This window comes from Manis pentadactyla, chromosome 7 (genome assembly GCF_030020395.1).
Source record: "Manis pentadactyla isolate mManPen7 chromosome 7, mManPen7.hap1, whole genome shotgun sequence".
Lineage (NCBI taxonomy): Eukaryota > Metazoa > Chordata > Mammalia > Pholidota > Manidae > Manis > Manis pentadactyla.
In genome coordinates this window covers 132,268,804-132,295,061 of record NC_080025.1, presented here as the reverse complement: position 1 = coordinate 132,295,061, position 26,258 = coordinate 132,268,804, and the positions used below count along the sequence as shown (strand labels likewise).

General features: G+C 36.6%; 1 protein-coding gene across 7 annotated transcripts in view; it reads left to right on the top strand.

Moving 5' to 3' along the window:
* The first annotated feature begins 6,690 nt into the window (after nucleotides 1–6,690).
* CNOT4 (CCR4-NOT transcription complex subunit 4) overlaps nucleotides 6,691–26,258 on the top strand; it is a 131,345-nt gene continuing 111,777 nt past the window's right edge. For 4 of the 7 annotated variants that reach the window (XM_036905538.2, XM_036905537.2, XM_036905542.2 and 1 more), the window contains exon 1: nucleotides 6,692–6,931. The gene's annotated coding sequence lies outside the window, so the exon portion shown is untranslated. Of the gene's footprint in view, nucleotides 6,932–26,258 lie in introns of all 7 variants that reach the window. The other 3 variants (XM_036905536.2, XM_036905540.2, XM_036905535.2) reach the window with 1 other exon arrangement.

Here is a 26,258-nt window from a genome sequence, read left to right as displayed (position 1 = left end):
TTTAAACTATGCAGTGCTAGTGGTGTGTGTGTCCCTCTGCCCTCTTTGCACAGTAAGGGGAAAGGTTTGTCAGAATCATCTTACACCTATTACCAAAAACCAGAAATCTCAATTACTCTGTTAAAAAACATCACCCAAACTTAACAAATCTTATGGTTTTGTCATGCACTTTTTATTGAATTATTTCATATCGTTATTGCAAATACAATGCTATTGATTTTTGTATGTTGATATCGTATCCAACAACCTTGCTGAAGACTCTTTAGTTTTTATTGTTCATATAGTCTATTGAATTTTCTATGCTGACAATCATAATATCTGTATACAATGGGAATTTTTCTCTTTCTTTCTAGTACTTCTGTTTTCTTTTTATGTCTTCTTCCATTGGCTAGACCCTCCAGTATGATGCTGATAGTACCTATCATAGTCATAAACATCCTTGTCATATTTTGAAGAAAATGTTTTTAAAATTCCACTAAGTGCTGTATATTCTGTAGGTTTTGTGGATTAATAAGGTTCCCTTTTATTTCTAGTTTGCCAAAATATATATTTTAATCCTTGAGCACTGATCTTTACGAAAGATTTTTCAGCATCTATTAGAATGATCATATGTATTTTCTATTTTAATCTGTCAATGTGGTAATTTATACTGCATTTATCTCCACAAGAGAAGAAGTTAAATAGGAAGAGTTGAATAAAAGAGGTACTATCTATTTCTTGAATGACTGGCAAAACTAACCTGCAAAAATAGTCAGACTTAGTCTCTTTCAGTGGGGGAACCTAACTACTAAGTCAATTTTTTCACGAGTGTGTCCCTGAATAATATAATTGTTTTCATTGTGAAGCAAATCACAAAAAGGAGAGTGTGAAATGTATTTGTGTCTTTTAAAATAATAGTAACACAAACACCTGTGTGTCTACAAGCTAGATTAAGACACACCAGCACCAGTTCCTTAGAAGTTGTCTTCCAAGATCTGTCTCTTTTTCTCCCCATAGAGATAACCATGTCCTGAATTTTGTATAAACCGGTTCCTTGTTTTTCTCTGTAATTTTAGCTCTCTGTAATATGGGGCAATATTATTTAGTTCTGCCTATTCTGAAGTTTATATAAAATGTATCATGCTACTATATATTCATCTATGACTTTCTTCCTTTGCCTTGTATTTTGTTTTTGAAATTCATTCTCTGAAATTGAAATGTGTAGCTGTAATTCATTCTTACTTTGCTGTATTGTATTATACTGCTTTAAATTACTCGATTTATCTATTCTACTGTTGATTGACTGTGGATTGTTTCCAGTGCTTTTGCTATTAGAACTAATGCTGCCATTAAGTCTTCTGGCATCCTTGTGTAAAATTAACACACACACACACACACACACATGCACACACAGGAATGGAACTGTTTGGTTTAGGGTATATATTAATGAACCATTTGCATTTCCTCTCATGTGAGTGATTTTTAAAAACCAAACTAGCATACTATAGCCTCTGAGTCAGCTACCTATTTTAGTAAATAAAGTTTTATTGGAACCAGGGCCAGGATTTAGGGGTAGGGATGCGAGACAGGGTTATATAAATTCAGGGTCAGATCTTCTCCTTATATGTTAATGTTTTGTTCATCATGGTTTTTTTTTTTTGCATGTTTTATTTTTTTTAATGGTATATCAAAAATACTATTTATCTTGATTACTGCATCTTTGGTTGCTTACTGAAATTTTGTGCCCCAAATGAATGCCTCTTTCACCTCACCCTGGTTCCAGCCCTGCCCCAATCTCAGCTCTGCTAAGATTCTAAGCCATTTATTATCTCCAGGCTGCACTTCCACAGTAGCTACCTGCCTGGTCTCTACTTCTAAGTTTGCCAGCCATCATTGATCCATTCTCCACAAGGCAGCCACCTTGATCTTTTGAAAAGATTATTTATGTTAGTCCTCTGCTTGAAACAGTTCCATTGTCTCTTAATCTATTTAGAAAACAATTTCAATTCCTGTAAAACCCTGCATAATCTGGATTTTGCCTTCGTCCCTAACCTCCTACCATTATGCCTCTATCCTAACTTCACTGGCTGACTTGCCACTTCTGAAATATGCTAACCTCATTCCTGTAAATAGGTGAGCCCTTCTAATCCGTTAAATTTCAAATTAAGTTATCTCTTTCCAGAAGCTTTCCAAATCTAAAGTAAATCACCTCCTGGTATTTATATTACTCTTTTTTTCTTCCTAATACTTTGACAAGATATATGATTTTTGTTTGCTTATTTTTTATTTTTATTTTATTAAGGTATCTTTGATATACATGCTTATGAAGGTTTCACATGAAAAACATTGTGTTTACTACATTCACCCATATTATCAAGTCCCCCCAACACATACCCCATTGAAGTCACTGTCCATTAGTGTAGTAAGATGCCACAGAGTCACTACTTGTCTTCTACATGCTACACTGTCTTCCCCGTGACCCGCCCCACACCGTATATACTAATCATAATACCCCTCAGTCCCTCTCTCCCTCCCTCCTCACCCACTCTTCCCGACCCCTTCTTGTCACCCCTTTTAAGCCCTAAAATCTTTGAGGGAGCTTAAGTGCTTTGCTCACTACCTTATATCCAATATTTAACATTAAAATACTCACTAAAAAGTTAAGACTAAAAAACAAGCCAGCCCCCACCCCGATAAACCCAAATAAATGGGTTTTTAGAAAAAAAGCCCCATGAATAAAGTGGCATTAATATTCAGTAATATTAAACCAATCTGTCCATAACACAGGTCATAAAACTGATCATTTCCTTTGGACCAGTAGGTCTATATTTAGATATATGCAAAGAATAGCTTGAAACTTTTATTTAAAATGTCCATATATTAATACTTTATGAAGATTGAAAAAATGGAAACAACCCATATGTTAGTTGCCCATTAACGTTTGTCTTCATTCTCCTTCTCCAGTTTACATAAGCCTAACTGTATGCTGCTTCTACGGCAGAACCCAGGGAGATAAGCATTATCAGAGAAAAATCACCAAGTTGAGCAAAATACAATTGCCATGGTTTTTAAGTTCACCAAACTCAAATGGGCAATCACTACTTCCCTGAAGTCCTGTCGTTTTTCTGATGAAGCTGTTCTGCTCTCTACAGATGCTATTTCAATATTCACCATTCTCAGCTTCCAGCAAAGGAGCCAAAATCTACAAGGCCATTTAAGTCATAAAATCTAGAGCCGTTCATAAGAACACCAGAACTGCTATCTGGATAGCCAAAATGTTCTCTTATTTGTTTCATTTTCATTCTTGCTTTTCTCCTATCCATTCACCACACAGCAAAGTGATCTATTTTTAAAAAATACATAAAACTATTTCATATATAGAACAATAAACCAACACAGCAATTTATAAGGAAAAAGTTACATTGTCCCTCCACCCCTTTCCACTTGGAATCCCCCAAGGTAATCAACCACACACTAAATATCTGATGTGTTTATATCTTTCCCTTTTTTTTCTGTGTTACACAGAAATGTAATAAAATATTTTTGATTGATTCTTCTTTATTTCTAAGAAATGGATTACATTATATACCATATATCATATAATCTACTTATATTTTACCTAGTAATATATCATGGACAACCTTTCAGGTTAATATATAGTTCTTTCTCTTTTTTGTACAGCCATGAAATATTCCAGAGACTGGAAGTACAAAAATTAAATTCATAACTTTCCCAGTGATGGACCTTCAGTATCACGGTCTTTTAAAAATGCAAATCAGATCGTTCCTCTTTCCTTCACAGGCTTTCCTTTTTGCATAAAATAAGATCTATATTTCCTAACATGGCCTTAATGGCCCTGGATGATCTGGCCCTTGCTTCTTTTTAAACTCACCTATGCCTCTCTCCCCTTGCTCACTGTAGCCCACACTAACTAGCCATCTGGTAAGGTTTTTTCCCCCCTATTGGTCCCTGCATATTTTCTACTCTTAACCTGTGAAGATCTTGCCTGAGTATCCTCTTCCCCACCAATCTAAACTGGGTTCCCTTCTTATACTTTGTCATAACATCCTGTAAACACCTTCACACTACTTATCACCAGTTATAAATATACAGAAACTAAATGTATGTACTTGTATTTATGTATGTCTGATTATTTCATCTTTGCCTCCTCCACTAGGCACCATGCTGTATGATGACAGACAGTTTTGCTGACTATTGTTCTGCTGTACCGCCAGCACCTAGCACAATGCTTAAAGGTAAAAAACATTAAGTGAATCGATGATATGTCCTACACTAAGGAATTATTAGGCAAGCTAGGTAATAGAAATTACTGTTAACTTTTAAAATATGAAAATTGTTATATGGATGAGTCTATATGAAACTATGCATACACACACACACACATATATATATATAATTGGTAAAAGGAACCCTGGCATGAGAAGGTAGTGACAGTCACCAATTAGTTGGTGTCCTTTCCTTGCTGTTAGTCTCCATCACTGAATGACTCTCAGCAGGGGTGGCATTGCCCCCCTAGTGTTGAGTACTCTAGAAGGTACTATCAATTTTTAGAGAACAAGGTCAGGGTAAGGCAGAATTCCTGCAAGGTCAGACTTTTCCTCACATGAAAAATCGTTTTGTGTCCTTCAGGACTTTTAAATACCCCATTGCAATGAAAAACTTATAATAAGCTACACTTAAAACCTGACCTAGTTTACATATGAACACAAAGGTGTTTTTTTATTTTTATGAAATTCTGACAGTGAATGCTTTAGGAAAGCATCTGTAGTGGACAGTGAGGGCAGATTAGTGTTGACCACCAGAGGTAGTCAAAATATCATACCCATGGCAGTTAGTATTTGTGGTTTTCACATTCATAGGGATTTTATTTATACATGCCAGCAAATGATGACTTGGTTTTATTTTCTAGAATAGTTATGCTGTTTAATATGTTGAAATAGGAATTGTTGTATTATAAATTACTTTCTTTGTACTTTTTATTTTATAAATAGGGAATTATTTGGATTTGAGATAAAATCACATATGTAGGTAGGTTATATTATCTATGAATTTCATTTTAGGCTAATAAAACAGACATTCTGAAAATATCTGCTGTTAAAAAAAGGTGTGTTGGGTAAAATATGGGTGTGACCACTGGATTAGATGATGATGAAGACCCCTTCTAGTTCTAAATGTGATGGTTCTAATCTTTGATAATGGAGAGAATTATTTTTACTTTATTCTTTTCATTATTTGTTTATATTCCACTATAAAGTTGGTAATATAAAAAACACACATTTAGAAAAAATACATGTCTCCTCTACTGACTATTTAGGCAGTTAGTTACCTAAAGGTGAATCCAAATGATTTCCCAATTTTCTTGGCTAGATAAAAATTTACTGATTCTGTAATTTCAAATATATGTTAATTTTTTGTGAGCTTATTATGTATTTTAAGTTTTCCCCAAATGACTATTGTCCCTAGGCCTGACAGTGAAGAACCCGAAACACTAAGAACTAATGTACTTTTTTTAAAAAAACAAAGACTTCTCACTATGAGATTATGATTCACAGATTTAAAATTGAAACCTTTTCCTATTCCCCTTCGTGTTTAAATTTTTTTATTAGTTTTGGTATCGTATGCATTTTGATCCTGTATTTTAAAAATTGCTTCCCTTCCCTTTCCCCCTACCTCGACATACACACTAGAATAGATAAAAGAATTCCTAGAATAGAAACGGAATTTTGTCTGCTTTGCTCACTGTTGTCTTCCCATTTTTAGAACAGTGCCGGTCACACGGGAGCTCAATGAGCATTTGTACGAATGGTTGAAGAGCACACGCAAAAAATAAAACCGACTACTTCGAGCGCCACTTTCGCCAGTTCCAGTTAGCAAGCGGGAGGGCTAGTAAACTGATTTTTGCGATTGAGGATTCCTCGGCGCTGATAGGGATTGCGAGTACATTCTTATATTCCTTGGGTTGTGTTGATGTGTGCGGAGTTTGTGAACTTCACGCACTTGAGTTGTACAGACAGAACACCGAACAAAAATCGGCATCCACGTCGGCACGATGCTCTTAAGTTTCTAGCATCAAAAACACGTTTTTGTAGGTGCACGGGTCTATCATTCTCCTGTCATCTGTGCAGGACAATTTAGGATCTTTCTTCACTAGAGAGACCAGATCAAGGTTGGTGGCTACAAACGCGCCGCAAACACGGGAAACGGGTTAACGTTCCCTTTTCGCCCCCAGACGCCCATTCTGTTTCCAGTTCTCACCCTAGATCAAATCCCGCGCTCCTCCTACACCAGCCTGCCTCTACCCCGCCCCTTTAACACCTCCAGTGGGCGGGGCATAGGGGACACATTCTTGGCTCCCCGGGATCTGGTTAAGCTCGCCCCGAGTTTTGGTATCGCTTATTTGAGCGACACCGAGGAAGCGGAACCGCTCAAGGAGACCTCCTACCAAATGACACCGGAGCAGCACACGCGAGCAGAGAAGGAAGCAAAACACGAAGAAAGGCAGTAGTATAGCCGCGTGAGATGGGCGATCCCGTTCGCCTGGGACAAGAACTGCAAATCCCGGCCGGCAGCGGGACGGTTACCCTCCGCGGACTATAACTCCCAGGATGCTGCGCGAGCGGCCGCCCGCCTCTGCTGTCGCCCCTCCCTCGCCCTTCCCCCGCCCCTCCTCCGCCCTTCCCGGCCGAATCGGCGTGCGCATGCGCACGGGAGGCCGGAGGAGTCTTACCCTAATGTAAGATGGTGGCCCGTCTGGCTGTGGAACCCACCGAAAGCTGAGAGTCTCTCTCTCTCAGCCGTAGAGGTCGGACCCGTTGAAGCAATCAGGCCCGGTTCTGAAGACTTTTTTTCCCCGACAGTCGTTCAGTGGTCTCTTGCGAGGACGCCGTAACGCGTGGAGTCGGCTAAGGGAAAAGCGAGGCAAGGCAGGCGGGTGAGTCTATGCGGGGCTTGGCTCAGGGGAAACCCGGGGCTGACCGGCTACGAGAGAGCGGAGGCTTCGCGGGGACTGTGCAGGCCGCACCCCCCTTTCTCCCCACCCCCGCCTCGTTCCCGGCCTCCTCCCCCTTGGTCTTCCTCTGCCTCCTCGTCTGCCTCCCTCTCCCCTCTACGCCACGGCAGTTACCACCAGGAGAAGGGAGTGGGGCTGAAGGCGGCGCGGCGGCGAGCGCAGACGCCTTCGAAAATTTCTCCAGTTGGGAAGCCGAGGCGGCTTCTCCAGCTCTCTCCCCTTCATTTTTGTAGGGGCAGGAGCCTTAGGGCCCAGTACTCCTGTTTTCCCAGCCCTCCTTCCCCTCTCTCACGTTCTTTTTCCCAGTGGCCCCCAGTCTCCCAAGACCAAAGCCGTCACTTCCACTCTGACCCTTGCTGCTGCGCCTCATTAATCCGACCCCTCATTGCCCACTCATCCTGCTGCTGGTTTTCTGCCCAACTGCTACCACTCTGGAGTTAGTTAGCCTTCGCCTCCGTCTTCTGCTTGCAGTCAGCCTCCGGTCTGTCTGCCACACTGGAGCGTCTTCCGATTTGCAGTCTTTAATCACATCTGTCATTTTAAAGCTGCCCTTAAGTATTTATATTATGCTGCTGGTCGTTCTGACCCACCTGTTTCACAGCTTTCTTGGGAATTATCCGTTCCTTCCCTCTTTCCTGTACAGATTTCTGTCAACATACATTTCCAGAAAAAAGGGATGCCCCGTGTTGGCCCCTGAAAAGTCAAGGAAGTTGGGAAGTGAATGCAGTGAGATAGGATAATGTTAAGCGTTCCGAGTGAAGATCGTTTATTCAGGCTACTCAGCAAAGGAACGTTTTGTTTTGCTTTCAGTGGTCTATTTGGGGACTATTCTCGCTCTGTTTTTTTGTTTTTGTTTTCCGTTTTGGACCGGTTTCTCCATGCTCCTAAGCGTTCTTCTGAATTTCCTCTCCCCAGGACACTTATTAATTATACCAACAAATATTAGCCTCGGCATTTCAAAATAAGATAAATATGGCACACAACCAACTTCATCTGTTACTCCACAAGCAAATAGAAGTGCTATTTTAATGGTTTGCAGGTTATATGTAGGTTACAGATCCTCTCCATACTGAAAATTGATTATTGACTAAGTGAGTTACAGTGATCAGCTTAATTGATGACATCTTTTATTTATGGCTTGAGTGGAAATTTCCTCTCCAGCTACTAACAGACTTTCTTAGTATTTTTGGATTTGGGAAATTCTCTTTTAACATTTCTAGGATGGTAGGTATCTGAATAAACTGTCTTCTCTTGAAAATCCATTAGGTATGTATGTAAAAGAAAAATCAGATTTTTTTTTCAAAACTAAATCCCTCATTCCACAGAAAAGAAGGGGACTAGGAAAAGGAATGAGAAAGCTGTGCACGTGTATGCATTTGGTTACATTCACTCGTTACCTACGTTAAAAAAAAACAACTGGAAGCAAGAAGTGACTTAATGATTGGCCATGTTTTGGTGAAGGCAGAATTGCAGTGTACTGACTAATGGCACGAGAGTTGAAGAAGGAGCCTTTGCTATAGTCAGACTACTGTGAAATAAAGAATTACCAGAAAAACAGGATTATATGAATTAGATATATATACATCTCAACTTTATGCATAAATAAGACATTGTGTTCTTAAGATATATGTAAAAATGCTAAAAGTCATAGTAGCCATCTCATGCAGAAATATACCTCTTATTTACAAAAGTAATAATACCTCCATTGTGAATACACACACATAACAGTTACCCTTTTAATCACTTTTGCACATTACAGTAGTATCGCGATTTTTACAAACTTTACCTGTCATAATTGAGGCATCTTCATTTGGTATTATAGTCATTTGATTGTGGTAAATGGTCTGTTTTATCAAATGCAAACCTAGGTTAGAAAAGCTGTTTATAAAACTTTTCCTTTCAGCCTCTTAAGCCCCAGTTTGGAGAAGCTAAATAAATCCCTACTCTTCTGAGAATTGGAAGCAATTTATGGAGCAAACCTTGCCCTAGTACGTTGACATTTAAAAAAAATACTACCTACATTTAGTTTATCAGTAGGTACGTATTTAATACAATTGATCTTCAACTCTTAGTAAAAAGCGTATTTCAGTCTACTGGAAAGGCTTTCCACTTTGAACAAGCTTAACATAAAGGTTTAGAAACCCTTGGCAGTCATACTTGGCTGAATTTTAAACATTGTGTTCTAGGAGAGGACTGGCAGAAGAGGGTAAATGATTTTAATACATCTTTTCTTTTGTGAATATATTTTGCTTCAATATTCTCAAGTAATTTTCTCTGCTCCACACTTTGCCTGCAAATCATCAAATTCTTAGTTTTAGCACGTTGAGTTGAAAATTTACTTTGGGATCTTAGTACATCTAAAGATATCTAAAGTTCTTTAACATTTTGATAGGAAAGAAGGAGCAGAAATTTCAGAATAGTTTTGTATGGTTTAAGTTTTTAGATGAAACACTGTGCACATTGCAGCTTCATACATTCTTAGGGCTTTTGGTTTTCTTTTGATAGTTTGGAATACTTTCTGCCAGGTTCAGTAGTTGAATTCTTCAGATGACTAGATGATTTCTATAGGAAGGTTTTTGAATATGAGTTACTTTAAGTTGACTTACTGTAAAATTCGTTATCATAAAGTCTTACAGACAAGTCTTTAATTTTAGTAGGATGAGACAATTATAATCAAATAACAAAATTCAGGAAAATAAAATTGTTTTGTAATGCCCCTAAAACTTCAGTCTGAATGAGATCACTAGGGATAACTTTCAACTCACTACTTTGTAAAAGAAAGAGGTCATTGCTTAAGGATGAATGCTTTGCATTAAGGGAGTTTTGTTTTGTTTTTAATTATACATGTCTTAAGAAAATGAAAAGATATCTTTTCAGTTTAGGCAGAATGATTTTAGAAGTCTCCTCTTTCTCTTTTTCCCTATTCCTGGTTTTGAGGTGAAGCTATGCTCTTCATTTGAATGTGTATGTATGTGGGTTTTTTTTTTTTTTTTTGGTGTCTGCAAATAATACTTAGTTGAATCTCTTTCAGTTCAGTGTTGTTATTTTTTACTGACCAAGTGAAATACAAATTTTTAATTTGTGAAAGCTTGGCGGCCTGCCCTGAAAATTCTCTGTCATTAAGTATAGTACTGTCTTGACTTCTTGTGAAGGAAGTTTATATTCAGCCTAGTTGGTTCAAAGAGAAACAGTAGGGAAATAGGTTATAGAGATTTTTGGTGTTCTAGAAATAGTTTACCTAGAATGTACTACATACTTTTCTCAAAGGATTTCTTACTCTAAGTGGAACTTGTAATGGTTTTCATCCCACTGGAATAGCATGTATTGGGTAAAACTTAACACATTCTGATATTTTTAAAATTTTATGTTATCTCAGATTTTTAGGAAAAATCTGCAAATGCCCATTCTTTTATAAAATGTCTCAATATCCCTGATACCTTAAAATTAGTAATATATATTTTTTATCAAAGTTTGAGAGCACACAAATTATAAAGATGGCACAATTTATTATGAAGTTATGCAAGGAAATAAGTGGGACTTTTTAATCACATGTGCCCTTCTTTATTTGAAAAGACTATGTGATTTACTTTTTTCAGGAGTATTAAAAAATCCAGCGGGTTTTATTACATTGTTTTTCATAGTATGAGTCTTTTATTTTTTAATCAAAAGGTAATTTATAGAAAATTTGAATGTTTTGGCCCCTTAGATTAGTTTTCCTATAGCAACTTTTTTTTTTTGCCAGAAAAGAGAAATTACGTGCTACTAAATATGGTGATTATTTTTACTTGTTAGGAAAACTTAACTTTAAAGATAGTACAAGGCAATTTGAGTGTGAGTTTATTTTCTTCCTGTGGAGTTTGTGAAGATGGTTTTATTCTTGTTTAGCTCTGTTCATACAAGAGAGTCATCTTGTTTTAAATTAATTACACTGGGTGCTGGGCAGATGATATATTGCTATTAGGAAAACTATTTGTATATGTGTGCATGTCAGATATCTGTTCAAAAGCAAGTTTTTTCAATTATGGTAACTAAAATCTCACCTTTTGAGTATTTAGAGAAAATAGGGAAAGGGGAAATCAAATAATCATATTGGTTTGTATATCTTCCTGAAACCAGTTTGGAAAAAAAAAAGTCAAGGCAAAAGCAGTGTAATTAGAAGAATAAAATACCAACATTTAAAGATTGTTGATGTTGCATTACTGCTTTTGGAAAAAATTAGTGAATGATGTTGTAGGGAAAATACTGATTGCATTTTGAAAAGTAGCTATAGACTGAAATAGCAAAGGGGTGGAGCATTCCATACCAGCAACAAACAGATACATTGTCATTAAGCCAAATATCTGAAATTTCTTAGGCATGTTTTTCAAAAAGTCCTTGGAGAAGAGAGGAAGTACTAATTATTTTGATGATTTAAGAATCTACTAATTGATTCCTGTTAAGGGCAGTACATATTTTCAGATTATGAATCCTGAAATAAAATTGGATGATTTGGGTTATTGAACACTGATTGTAACAATGTTTTTTTTCTTACTTTCTGCCTTTGAGATTTTGCTTATGATTTTTTTCCCACATTTTTAATTTTCAGCAGTTGTTTGGGTAGGCCCTTTTGTGAATGCTGTAATTGAATGAAAACTTGAAGTATTAAATAATATTGCTTTTGGTGGTAAGACTAATTTTTCTTTTGATGGAGACAACTTCCATTTTTTACTAGATTTTTCCTCTAACTTTTTTTTATTCATTCTTAGATGAGAATTAGCATGCTGCAAGTTCCCTGTCAAGTTAGATCTTTCCAGAATTTTTTCACTCTAAATCGGAACCTAGCTATTTCTTGGGTAAAGAAAAGGTTACAATGCATTTTGGTTTTGTCATTTAAAATGAAGTAAAGGCTTAGTACTTTTAAAAAATACATTTATTAATGTGAAAAATTTTAAGCAAGTATAAAAGTAGATTTGGACCTCTATGTAGCTGTCACTTAGCTCTGAAGATTATCAACTCAGCCAATCTTGTTTCATCTATACCCCCACTTACTTTACCCTATGTTCTCTTACTCTTTGACCTGGAATATTTCGAGGCAAATCTTAGGTGTCATATTATTTCATTTGTACTAGAATTCTCTTGATAAAATATGTTGACTTTTTATCTTGATAATTCATCAGCTTGTCAAATACTCTTTGAGTACTTATTATAGACCCACTTCTTGGGAAATGGCCTAACCACTTCTGAGAGTTCATCATCTTGCTGGCGATGCTTTCATAGTAATATAGCTAGCACTATCCAAAGCAGTGTACAACTAATGTGCAAGTAGTCTGAGTCCAGTATGTTAGTCGTGGGATGTCTTCAGACTTAAGTTCTTGGAGTGGGGCTCTCTAGAGAAAGTGGATTTGAATAAAGAATATGTACTATCTGCATAGACAAAGCATATCCAGAAGGAGAACATTCCATACATTCCATGTGAGGGATGGAAGCATGAACAAACACTAATTGGCAGGGACAAGCATGATGTGAGTGAGATGTAAGGAGTGTGATCTCAGTGGAATAATGTGTTAATTTCTGAAAATGGTGTAAGCTAAGTTAGTATACTAAGATAGAGCTAGATTATGAAAGGTATAGTCAGTGTCAGGCTGAATTTGGTCTACTAAAAAGTAAGGAGCCACTAGAGGTTGGGGGGAGCAGGAGATGATGTAATGAAAGTGCTTTTTTAGAAAGATTGCTCTTCCAGTAGGGTGCAGCATATTTTGGGGTTTGACAGTTGAGTTTGAAAAATTAACAATCAGGCCACCGAGGTAAGGGGCCTTCTGAGAGAGTTAGTGTGGAAATTCTACAGGATTTGGCAACTAATTGATTCCATCTTCTCTTCAGACTCTTATATCCAGAAATGACACCAAGGTTTTGGAGAATAGGAACTAAGGAAATGTGGTCTGTGTCTTTGATAGTAACCTACAATTTGTTATCTAAGCCCAGCCTTTGGAAACGAAGTGATGCATGATTACTCAAATAACAACCTCAGGGAATTTCTGTAGAAAATAGCTATCAGTGTTTTCAAATATATTCATTCACTGAGGAGTAAGAGTTTGGAAAATAAAGAAACAATATTGTATGATAGTAAGAGATGGAACATACTTCTTTTGTAAAAAAGAAGTTTGTGCCGCATCTGCTTCTGATACGTGTATGAGTTCAGAAAGAGTTTTAGGAAACTTATATTTAAACAGCTTATAACCAGTATATATTATTGGATATCTTTCAAGTTTAATAATGACCTGATTATAGAAGGAATGGAAGAAAATTCTAATGCAGTGGAAAACTAAATATTGTCAGCTCCAAACTCAAGCTTAAGAATGGGTAAGGTTAAGTTAGCAGTCCAAAGGTGAACGTAGGGACATTATTAAATGAAAATGTATCCTTTGATTTATATTTTGCTATACTTCATTTTGCAAAGGTATTATTCAAAACGTCTGGTTAAACAGCCTTATTTGTTTTATTTTGAAGTTTTTAAAATTCTGAGAATCTTAAAATTCTTTGTTTTGGTTTGTTGACTTCATTAAGCCAACTTTCTTCATCTATTGTGTATTTCTGAATAGCATGCTTTTGTTTTATGAAGGAAAATTTCACATTTTATCTTAAGGGGGGGATATAGATTTCTTCTGACTTTACAATAGTAGATGAATAATACTGTACTGCCATTTATTCTCTTTCTGCTTTCTTCAATATAATATTTATTCCCTTTATGGTATTTAGCATGTGGGTCTCAAGGATTCTTATGATTGAGTCTAAGAACATCTCAAGTGTAGGGTGCTTACAAAAACTTAAAAATTAAATTTATCTTAATTTACCAATCATTTTCTTTCCTGTTACTATAAAGGTATGACCTACCATGATGCCATGGATTTTTTAGGTACTTGGGAAACATTGAAGATAAAGATGATGATGCAGTATACTGCATTATTGGGAAATAGCTGTTTTTCATGGACATTCCCTCCATTTTAAGATGTCCTTAATCCTGGTAATGTGGAAGAGCTATTTTTGACATTTTTTACTTTGTTTAGCTGGTCGTGTGTGCTAACTTACATGGTCACTGGAATAGAAAGCTATTGCCTTCTCCTTGGGGGTTTGTTTTAACAGGGGCTTTAATGTGTAATTTTGAATTTAAGATTGAATTAAGATTCCTTTGTGAGGGAGAAACTTGAGACAGATTATGCATCTTTCTCATTGCCCCCAGCATATGTGGGAGGGAAGTAAATATCAAATACGCAGTATAGAAGCACCTTAGTATTTGAAAATATCTTCAGTGGTAGCTGCCAATCCAGTCTTCTCCCCATGAAATTTTAATTTAATTCTTTGGAGTGTGGAGTCATTTTTAAATGTCACAGTGGGTAGTAGTGGGGAGAGGAGAAAATGGCTCCCTGCTCCAAAACTCACTCAGATTTTAATAACTGGAATTAATCTCAAATTAATAATAGTTTGCAGATTTTCCATTCATACAGTTCTTGGGATGGAGCTGATTTTGTGTGAGTGGTTTAGGAGATACATTGGGTGGCCAGGAGGGTAGGTGCTTTTTAAACCCAGGAAAAGGGAGGAGAGGCAAAAAATAAAGTGGGAAGACTTCAAATTCTAAATGGTTACTCTGCATTTTGCCTGTTGATGGCACTGGCTCCTTTGCTTTCTTTGGTTATATACTCTAGGTTTTCTGTTCCAGGACTGTCAGTACTAGTTGGGAAGACTACAGACTTTATTTTAGCCTTTTCCAAATCAAACTAGTGTCCCTGTCCAAGTTTGTGCATTCTATTCTCTCCAGCTCAAAACATGACAAATTTGTGCCTTTTCTCTGCCAGAAGGAAAGGGGAAATGGGAAAGAGGAAAGTGATAGATGTGATACTCCCCGTCTGTTCATATGTTAATGTTATATTATTCTAAGATTGTTTTATGGAAGAACGTCTGCCTTTGATTTTTAATTTTATGTAATCAGATAGAAATTAGCCTCAAGAATTTACTAAATGAGTCTTTAGAAACCTTTAAAAGGTCCTTTAGCTATAGAGCTGGTGACAGGTTGTAGAGTGCCTGTGTAAGTTAGATGCTTAGTGGTACTTCTTTGAAATTTTGTGGTTCTACTAAAATCTTTTCTGTCATACTGGGCCTAGTCCTAGATGTGAATTTTGCTTCCAAAAAGTAAAGCTAAGTAGTCTTTCTTTAAAGTAGTTACTTTCCCTGCATTATATTAAAATCTGCTTTGATTGTGATGAAAACAAGAATGACAGTAAAAGCATGCTGACAAAAGAACATTTGTTAGTCGTTTGTCACCATATATGCTTTTGTCATGCCTAGCAAATATTTTCAGCAGCTTTGGAGAACTCTGAATAATAAATGATGTGTTTATATTTACAGATTGTGCTTTTTATTATGTACTGCAAAATCCTATACTCTTTAAAGGTTGTAATGATTTTAAAGGAAATAGTATTCTTCAGTATTTGGCATAAAGGACTAATCTCAATGATTTTTCATAGTTGAGCACTGTTTTCAAGAGCCTGTAGTTTTCTGTGCAAGCCCTTCGAATTCTCCTTTTGTACTTAGTGCTTCTAGTGGGAGTATGCAGTATAGTAGGAAGCCTGACTATCTGAGTGTCAATCTTGGCTCTGCCACTTACTATATATCAGACCTCAGGCAAGTTACTTTACCCTGTCCTCCTCAGCTTCCTTATTTGTAAGCTGGAGATATGTGGATTGTTGGGTGGAATAAATGAGTTAATATATGTGAAGTGCTTGGAATACTGTTTGGCAACTAGTAAGCCATGTATAAGTGTTTTGATACTTTGCTGTTTTTGAAAGAACCAAAAACATCCATTTTGAAGACTTATATTTTTATTTAAAACACTTTTTAATGTCTAGGTACTGGATATATATTTTCAATAGTTTTTCAACCAGCTGGAAACACAAGTAATGTGTTTGAAGGGGTCACAAAGGACTGGCCTGCCAGGAATTCTTTTGAATCAGGGAGTAATGGAAAATGAAACCAAATGCATATGATAGAAAATAATTATAGATTGTTTTGAACTAAGGCAGAGAAATTCAGATGTGGTGGGTAAGGGGACAGTCATTTAAGGTTGTTGTTTTTTTTAAGTCAGAAAAGTGATGTGCTTAAAATAGTATATAGGGGAAGATGGTATTGAGTGTTCTTGATAGCATAAAATTATTTGATTTTATGTGGAGAGAGGCCTTTTTTTTTGTGGGGGTCGGGGGTGGGGTCTGTTCACTGATCTTCCCTCAGTCACCCAAACAGTGTCTGGTAGATAGTAGGTGCTCAGTAAGCATTTACTGGATGAAAGAATCTTAAGAGAAACTGAGAGGTAACAGAAGAGAAGCACAGGTGACCCATATTAAACTTCTGGGAGCCCTACCATTAAGGGGTAGAAATGAAAAAAGGTGTTATTAATGGAACAACTGGACAGATGGAAGGAAGATGGAAAAGTATAAGTAAGTCCTGGAAATGAAGATATCTAGGAGAGAGGAGTTACAAAAGTAAGGGATAGGAAGATCCATGATGGTATTGCTGCGATTTCAGGAAGAAGAAAAGGAATTAACATAGTTCAATGCAACTTTCAAGCAGAAAGAATAGGGAAAGCCTTTTGGCTTGTGATGTGTTGATCACTAACCACATTAGAGCAATTTCAGTAGACTGGGAATGTAAATCAGTTCGGGGGGAGGTTAAGGAAGGTGGTAAGTGGTGACTGTAAAGACCATTCAGATTAGAAAATGACTGTGTAATGGCAAGAATACAAATTATAATAGCAGCTTTCATGGTTAATTGAACATGTACCATGAGAGATGCTGTTTATTAGAGATGAGAAAACTTGAGAGGCAGTTTGCTGAATGTTCTTAAGTTTCATAGTAGAACAGACTTACTACACATGTGGCCTCAGGGCTCTATCACTTGCTAACTCTGCAATCTTGGGGAAAGTTGCCCTATCTTTCTGTGCCTCAGTTTTCTCTCTTGTAACATGGAGGCAGTGGTAGCACTATATCATAGATCTGTGGTGAGGATTAAATTATAATCTTTTTAAAACACTTAGAACAGTGCCTGATATATGCTAAATGTTTGATAAAAGTTATCTAGTGTAGAAGTGAGGCAGAAAGTAGGCTCGGAGGCTTGAAGCGAATAAATAAGAAACTTCTTCATTAGTTTAAAAAAATTCTGCAACAGTTTGACAAGTACTTTACAGTTTCTTTGCAAGCCACCATTATGAGTGAAGGGGAACCCCGTTGCACTGAGACTTAAGAGCATGCCTCCCAAGATTGTTGGTCCTCTATTGACAGGGAGTTTGTCGTACCTCATTCATCCCTCCAACATTCATAGCCTTGACACAGTTACTTGCCTGAAGTCCATCAGGACTAATCTTATTCTATCCTTTGTTCCTTTTTATGTCAGTCACCACCAGTCTCTCAGGTTACACTTCACACCTCAAACTTTAATCCCTTCAGGTTTCTGAATGTTTCCTGTCTTTTCATTCCTCTTCATCATCAGCAAAATCTTTCCTCTATCTTTTTTTATTTTTCCTGAACATTTCCTCTACTTTCTACTTCTCTGAAAACATTGCTTCCCCTGTGTCTTTTTACTTAAGTTCATTAAGGTTTTACTTGAGGTTCATTTACTTAAGTTCATTAAGGCTGTTAAGTTCATTTTTTTCTTACATGCGGTCATCAAGGGTCACTGGGGAGTCCCATGCACTGAGATTTAAGACTAAGCTTCCCATTTTGACTTCCTCCATTGAATAGGAGTTGAAGAGGGAGCCTGGTTCCACTGAGCCTGGAAATGGGGCAGATGTTGCTATTCTCCTCCCTTCCTAAAACTTGTCTATTGTTAACAGGTTATATATTATCCATAAACCTATATTTGCTGTCATCTACTGCACCCTGGGTCACACCTGCTCCTTTCTTGGCTATTTTAGCTCCTAGCTCACTGTCATTCTTGCAATCACTATGCCTCTTTTAATTCTTGGTAATTTCAGCATATACCATTTCTGGTCCTTATAATACCATGACCTCTTAAGTCTAAAATTCCTTTTCTGTAGTGATTTTGCTCTTTACCCTATCTCAGCCACTCACTTCATGGTCTTACCTAACACTTTGTTTTTACCATTAACTTGAACCCTCCATGATTTTCAATTCATGCAAACCGCCCCCCGCTCCCCGACCACTATCTATCTTTTCAACCCATTCCACCCAGTATCCCAATTTAACAATGTTTTACTGTTATTGGGACCACTAGTCCGCATACTCTTTTCCCTTTTCACTGTCCCTTGTCCCTCAAATTCTTTTCTTCCTTTCTTATGTAGTGTACCTTCATACCTGGTGATCAATCTTATATTCATTCCCTTTCATATGCCCTCAGTTCCTTTCTTCTTCATACCTACTTGGCAAAACCTGAAGCCTAGTTAAATCAAGTGTTCTTGAATATTTCATGTCTGTACCTGTGCAGCTGAAAGTGACTGAAGAAGAATACAACTCTAGTGATGGCTCTCAGTTTAAATTCATGTAAGAGATCTCAGGTGGCCCTTAATATTATCTGGCATTCATAGTTTATTTCCTTAGTCCATTCAGTTTCCCCTCTCCTAGGTAACTTAATTTATCTTTTCTTTCTTCTCAAACTTCCAACCCTCCTTATAGTCACTCTCACTTCCTATTCCACCGAGAATAGAAGCAATCAGAAGAACGTTTACAGACTTTACCATCACACCTATGTACCTACTGGTCTGGCTGCAGACCTTGCTTGTCTTTGGTTACTACAGATGATCTGTCTTTGCTCCTGTCGAACCCCAGTTCCTCTGATTAATGCATTAGGTCCCATCCCCTTTCATTTGCTCTGGAAATTGCTTGAGTAAGTCTCCTGCCTCTCATTAGTTCTTCCTTTTCTTCTGGATCGCTCCATCAGTGCACAAATATGCTGTTATTTTTTTCATCAAAAAAATTTATTTTCTTGCCCTTCTCCATTTCCATTGCTGCAGAACCCTTTAAAGCATCGCTAAATGCATGTGGTCTAGTTATATCCTCATGTTCTCTCAAGCCCCTACAACTGTACTAACACTGTTTTTGTTAGGCTTTGTACAATGACACTGTAAAATCTAGTAGTCAGTGCCTTGTCTTATGTGAAAGGTCTACATATGACAAAGTTAATTTCTCCTTCCTCTTTGATAGACTTCTTTCATTTACCTCTTAAGATACCACATTCTCTCGGTCAGAACTCATTGGCTGCTCCTTCTTAGTTTTTCTTGGTAGATTCTCATCTTTGCCCACCTCTAAATATTGGAATAACCCAGGGCTCAGTCCTTGATTATCTTCTCTATTTTCCCTCAATCTCTTGGTGATCTTTACTAGTTTCATGGCTTTGAATACCTCCTAAATGTTGGTGAGTCAAATTATTTCTCCAGCCCATACCATTCTCCTCAACTCCAGATTTTTATATTTAGTTACCTACTTAATATCTCCCATTTTTATAGCTATTAAGTACCTCAAACTCAACATATCCAAAATGGAACTCTTGCTTTTCCCTCCCAGATGTGTTCTTCCACGCATACACCTGCTACCACACAGCCTTTCTTGTCTTATTTGTTGGCAGCTTCCAGTTGTGCAGGCCAGAAACCTTGGAGTCCTTCTTGACTCTCTTGTCCCACATACATTCCATCAGGTATTGGCTGTACCTTTCAAATATATCCAGAATTCAACCAGTTTTCACCATCTTCACAGTCACCAACATCTTTTGCTGGGTAATTGCGGCAGCCTTCTAACACATTTCACTGTTTTTACCCTTTTCTCAATAGTTTGTTAATAGTACTACAGCTATCAGAATGACCCTTTGAAAACATGTCGGATAGCATGAGATTTTGCACCACATTTAAGAAATTTCATAAGAGTTGATAAAATTAAAGATTATTCTAGTCTCTTTTATATTACTAAATCTCATTGGCTTGGAAGAATATTTAATGTAGGCTTTGATTATGCCAATTTTTATGGGTGGGGAAGTAGTTATCAGGGATGGTTCATGGTTTTCCTCTTTTCTCCTCACTAACCTTCCTTTCCTCCACCCTACACATGGAGAGACTTGACACCTCTCTCCCTGAGGAAATTGGAAAGAGAAGGTCTGACGTGGTTGCTATTCGAGAAAGTTCCTTTGACTGGAAGAATGGACCACCCTTTCTTAATAGAGACCTATTATTTCACTACTACCTCTAAGCTCCTTTAGCAACACTTGCTTTCCCTCACTCCCTGCCAAATTTAGTGTCCTCTCTACCCCTGCCCTTTCTGTTTTTCCCTACTCCAATGTGGAAATGCTGTAATTCTTAAGACTTTTGGCTCTATTTGAATTAGCATTTTATACTCTAAACTCTCTTTTCAGATATCCTGAAACCCATTTTTAAGGCTTGGATATGTGAGTTAGTTTTACTTTTGTTAATAAAGTTTCCAGTAGAATGATATTGAACATGATAATAAATGGGAAATTGATACAAATAGATGAAGATGGAATTATGTGTAAAACTGTGGGGAAAATGAAAGATTTTTTTTGGTTACTCTGAATATATTTGTCATAATGCTAATGATTTCTAGAAGAGTTATTGAGATTCATTGACAAAAAAAGAATGTCCCAGTTCATTTTTATCTCATTACATTCTTTTGTCTGAAGGCAGATGTTCTCTAATCAATTTTGCTTTGATTCCCTTTCAGAGATTTCTCTTGCACTGGGATCAACAATCATATCACAATGGTGATATTGTATATGCATTACTACTGATTTCAGATTCTGTCAGATTATTGTACTTAATTTCTTGGTCAGAAGGTAGATACACGCCTGTTTTCTCCACCAATTTCTTAGACCTGTGTTGTCCAGTATGGTACACATGAACTATTGAGCACTTGAAACATGGCATTCTGAATTGAGAAGCATGCTAAGTAGAAGATACCTACTGGAGTTTGAATCCTTAGTGCCAAAAAATATTTCTCACCAGTAATTTTTAAGAAACTGATTACAATTTGAACTAATGATATTTTGTCTGTATTGGGTTAAATGAAATTAATTAACTGTTCTTTTTTTTTTTTACTGTGGCTTGTAGAAAATTAAAAATTATAATGGTGATTTGCATTATATTTCTCTTGGACACTGCCATTTTAAACTTGCCTTTCTCTTTGCCCTAACACTTGTAGAGCTATTCTTAACTCAGTTAATGACTTGTTATACATATTTACTAAAGTGATTTGGTACTGTGTATTAGAAAAGGATTTTTTTTCCTGAAGTTATATACTTTATTTGTTATCCTCAGTATTCTCAAGCTCTGAGTTTTTCTCTTTTTTAACTATGTGACTTTATGTTACCTAGAAGAATTTTAGAGGGATTTTAAGTAAAAAGTGTCATAATTGTTCTTTTATTTACTTTCCTTGTTAATATTAAGACTGTTAATACTGTAAAATCTACTATTTTAAATTTATGTACAACTTTAAAATTTAAAGTAAAGGCGATTTGTATCTGGCCAAAAAAAAAATTTTTAATTTATGTGTAACTTTAAAATTTAAAGTAAAGGCGATTTGTATCTGGCCAAAAAAGAAAATGGATTAAAAATTTTATGTAGGAGAAAAGAAATTTCATCACTTGAACATAAAACCCAGCAGACAAACAAGCATAAACATCTGCACTAATTCAGTTTGCTGTCACAGATTTTACACACTTTCATAGATTTGGACCTTACAAACCATTACTACTGTTTTTTTACCCCCATATTTAAGTTTACAGTTTTATTTATATTACTTTTCTGAGCTGTTGAAAAAAAAGATTAATGTCACGTTCAATAAATGCTTTTTAGGGTTGAGCTTGACCTGTGTTTAAAACCAAATGGCGTATTGCTCAGATCTGTGTAGTTTTTAAGTGAACAGTTGATGCTTGGGTAGCTGTGGATTATTTAAGTGGAAATGTTGACTTCTGAACTCCAAAATATATTTAAAAGTAATCCATATATGTTACCATAAAGGTATTAACAAAAATGGCTTTGTTAGGCGTTTGAGAATAATTTATTTACTGAAGAACTATTATTTTATTATTCTCACCCACTCAAAAGAGTCCACAGTATATAGTTAGGTATTGAAAATTATATAAGAGCACATTCACAAGAAGAGTGTACCAGAAATAAAGAAATTTGAGCCAACAAGCTTGTTTTTTTTTTTTTTTTTTAATGATTGGAATTGATGAAAAGGTATTACAAACACACAATTAAGAGCAAAGAAGATATCTAGGGAGACAAGATCAGATAGCACAGGTAATAGGAACTGTGGGAAGGAGGAAGAAAAATGAGCTCACTAAAGTTCACATTTTTAGATGTTTGAATGATTGAAACACAGATTTTGCTATTTGTCAGTTTTCTGTATCTTAGAATACCTTGTTTACCCTTTTTGTTCCTCTTAGGCTTTGAAAATAGGCCTGATTTCATTTGGCTGTGAGGACTTAGATTTGAATTGATCCATAAGAATAATTGTTTTCAACAGAAGAAAAAAATATTTTTATTCAAATGCTTTTAATGGCAGTTGCTTGAAAAAATGTGTATCTTCTTTGTAGAAGCTTCATTTTTATAAACTTTTTGATGGTAATTTAATAATATCTCTCAAAAACTTAAATGTGTGCTTTCTTTGACCTTATATTTCCAATTTTAGGAATTTATCCTGAAATAATTACACATGTACACAAAGGTAGAAGTATTCCTCACAGCATTCATTTCAGTATTAAAAATAAAATCTACATCAGGATGGATATAGTTGTTAAAGGAGCAATAGATATGTACAGATGTATATGTAAGATAACTTTTTAAACTAAAGTATAGTTGATATACAATCATGGGTTTCAAGTATAAAATACAATGGTTCAGCAGTTACCCGTATTATTAAATCCTCACCCCCACTAGTGGAGTTACTATCTGTCATCATAGGAAGATGTTTCAGAATCATTGGCTATATTCTCCATGCTGTACTGCTCTCCCCGTGACTAACATATTATGACTGAGAATCTTTGTTTCCCCTCCTCCCCTCCCCCTTGCAACCAACCACTCCAACTCCTCCCCCATGGTAACCACCAGTTACTTCTCAGTGCCTATAAATCTACTGCCATTTTGTTCATTTTGTTTTGTTTTTATATTCCACAAATAAGTGAAATCATAGGTATTTGTCTTTCTCTGCTTGGCTTATTTCACTTAGCATAATATTCTCTAGGTTCATCCATGCTGTTGGAAATGACAGGATTTCTTTCTTTTTTATGGCTGAATAACATTCCACTGTGTATATGTACCATCATAAGAATAATTTCTGAATCCATCTATGTTGTGTATATCAGCTATTTATTTTTCTTACTGAATAGTATTCCATGTGTTAACCTTTTACCTGTTGGTGGATATTTGGGTTATTTTCATTTTTTTGGCTCTTATGAATAGAGCTGTTAAGAACATTTGTATACAGATTTTTGCATGAACATAAGTTTTCATTTCTCTGTGACAAATGCCCAGGAGCACAATTGGTGGGTCATTAGGTAAGTTCATATATAGCTTTAAAAGAAACTGCAAGACTGTTTTCTAGAGTTGCCGTATGATCTTGCATTCCCACAAGCATTGTATGAGTAATTCAGCTTCTCTGCATTCTAATGAGATTGAGTATTATCCTTTTTTTTTTTGGTATAATTAATCTACAATTACATGAGGAACATTATATTTACTAGACTCCCGCATCAGCATAGTAAGGTTCTGTAGAATTACTACTTGTCTTCTCTGTGTTGCACAGCCCTCCCTGCGCCCCCTGCCACATTATACATGCTATTCGTAATGCCCCCTTTTTTTTTTCCCCTCCCCTTATCCTTTCCATCCCACCCATTCTCCCCGGTCCCTTTCCCTTTGGTAACTGTTAGTCCATTCTTGGGTTCTGTGATTCTGCTGCTGTTTTGTTCCTTTGGTTTTTTCTTTGTTCTTGTACTCCACATATGAATGAAATGAATGAGTGAAATGTCTTTCTCTGCCTGGCTTATTTCACTGAGCATGATACCCTCTAGCTCCATCCATGTTGTTGCAAATTGTCCTTGTTTTTTATTGTAGTCATTCAGATAGTATGTAATAATATCTTGTAGTTTTAATTTGTATTCCCTAATGGCTAAAGATGTAGAACATCTTTTCATGTGATTATTGGTCATTCCTGTGTCCTCTTCCACGAGATGTCTGTTTATATCTTTTGCCCATTTCCTAAGGGGTTTTAATTTTTGCTGTTGAGGTTTTTTTTTTCATGCCTTCAAGGCTTTATTTTTGATTCTTGGATGGTTCTCTCTTTTTTTTTTATGGTATCATTCATATAGAATCACATGAGCAACATTGTGGTTACTAGATTCCCCCCATTATCAAGTCTCACATACCCCACTACAGTCACTGTTCATCAGAATAGTAAGATGCTATAGAGTCACTACTTGTCTTCTCTGTGCTATACGGCCTTCCCTGTGCCCCCCCTACATTGTGTGTGCTAATCATAATGCCCCTTATTCCCCTCATCCCTCCCTTCCCACCCACCCTCCCCAGTTCCTTTTCCTTTGGTAACTGTTAGTCTATTCTTGGGTTCTGTCAGTCTGCTACTGTTTTATTCCTTTAGTTTTTGCTTTGTTGTTATACTCCACAGATGAGTGAAATCATTTGATACTTGTCTTTCTCCGCCTGGCTTATTTCACTAAGCATAATACCCTCTAGCTCCATCCATGTTGTTGCAAATGGTAGGATTTGTTTTCTTCTTATGGCTGAATAATATTCCATTGTGTATATGTACCACATCTTCTTTATCCATTCATCTACTGATGGACACTTAGGTTGCTTCCATTTCGTTGGAATTAGGTTCATTCCATTCCATAGTGCTGTGATAAACATAGGGGTGCATATGTCTTTTTGAATCTGGGAACCTGTATTCTTAGGGTAAATTCCTAGCAGTGGAATGACTGGGTCAAATGGTATTTCTATTTTTAGTTTCTTGAGGAACCTCTATACTGTTTTCTACAATGGTTGAACTGATTTACATTCCCGCCAGCAGTGTAGGAGGGTTCCCCTTTCTCCACATCCTTGTCAGCATTTGTTGTTGTTTGTCTTTGGGATGGTGGCCATCCTAACTGGTGTGAGGTGATATCTCATTGTGGTGTTAATTTGCATTTCTCTGATGACTAGTGATGTGGAGAATCTTTTTATGTGCTTGTTGGCCATCTATATTTCTTCTCTGGAGAAGTGTCTGTTCAGCTCCTCTGCCCATTTTTTAATCAGACTGTTTGCTTTTAGTTGTTAAGGCACGTGAGCTCTTTATGTATTTTGGATGTCAACCCCTTATCGGATATGTCATTTATGAGTATATTTTCCCATACTGTAGGATGCCTTTTTTGTTCTGCTGATGGTGTCCTTTGCTGTGCAGAAGCTTTTTAGTTTTATATAGTCCCACTTGTTCATTTTTGCTTTTGTTCCCCTTGACCATGGAGATATGTTCATGAAAAAGTTTCTCATGTTTATATTCAGTTGAGTGTTGCCTGTGTTTTCTTCTAAGAGTTTTATGGTTCCATGGCTTACATTCAGGTCTTTGATCCATTTTGAGTTTACTTTTTTGTATGGAGTTAGACAGTAATCCAGTTTCATTCTCTTACATGTAGCTGTCCAGTTTTGCCAACACTGCTGTTGAGTTTTGAGGGTTTTAAAAAAAATATATATTCTAGATGTAAATTCTTTGTGTACTATGTGGTTTGCAAATATTTTCTCCCAGTCTGGAGTTTGTCTCTTCGTCCTCTTCACAGGGTTATTCAGAGAGCCAAAGTTTTTAATTTTGATGAGGTACAGTATGTCAGTTTTTTCTTTTGTGTGTTGTGGTTTTGTGTCAAGGTCTAAGAACTCTACCTCCCCCTAACTCTTGAAGATTTTCTCCTAGTCTTTTCCTGAAAGTTTTACAATTTTATGTTTTACATTTAAATGTATGATCATTTTGAGCTAATTTTGTGTAAGATATGATGTTTAGGTTGAAGTTCTCTTTGTCAGATGCACCAGCACCATCTGTTGGAAAGGCTGTCTTTCCTCCATTGAATTGCTTCTACACTATTGACAAAAATGAGTTGGGCATATTTGTGTGGACCTATTTCTGGGTTTTCTAATCTGTTCCATCCATCTGTATGTCTCTGTCTCCATCAGTACCACACTGTTTTGATTACTATAGCTATGTAGTAAGTTTTAACATCAGGA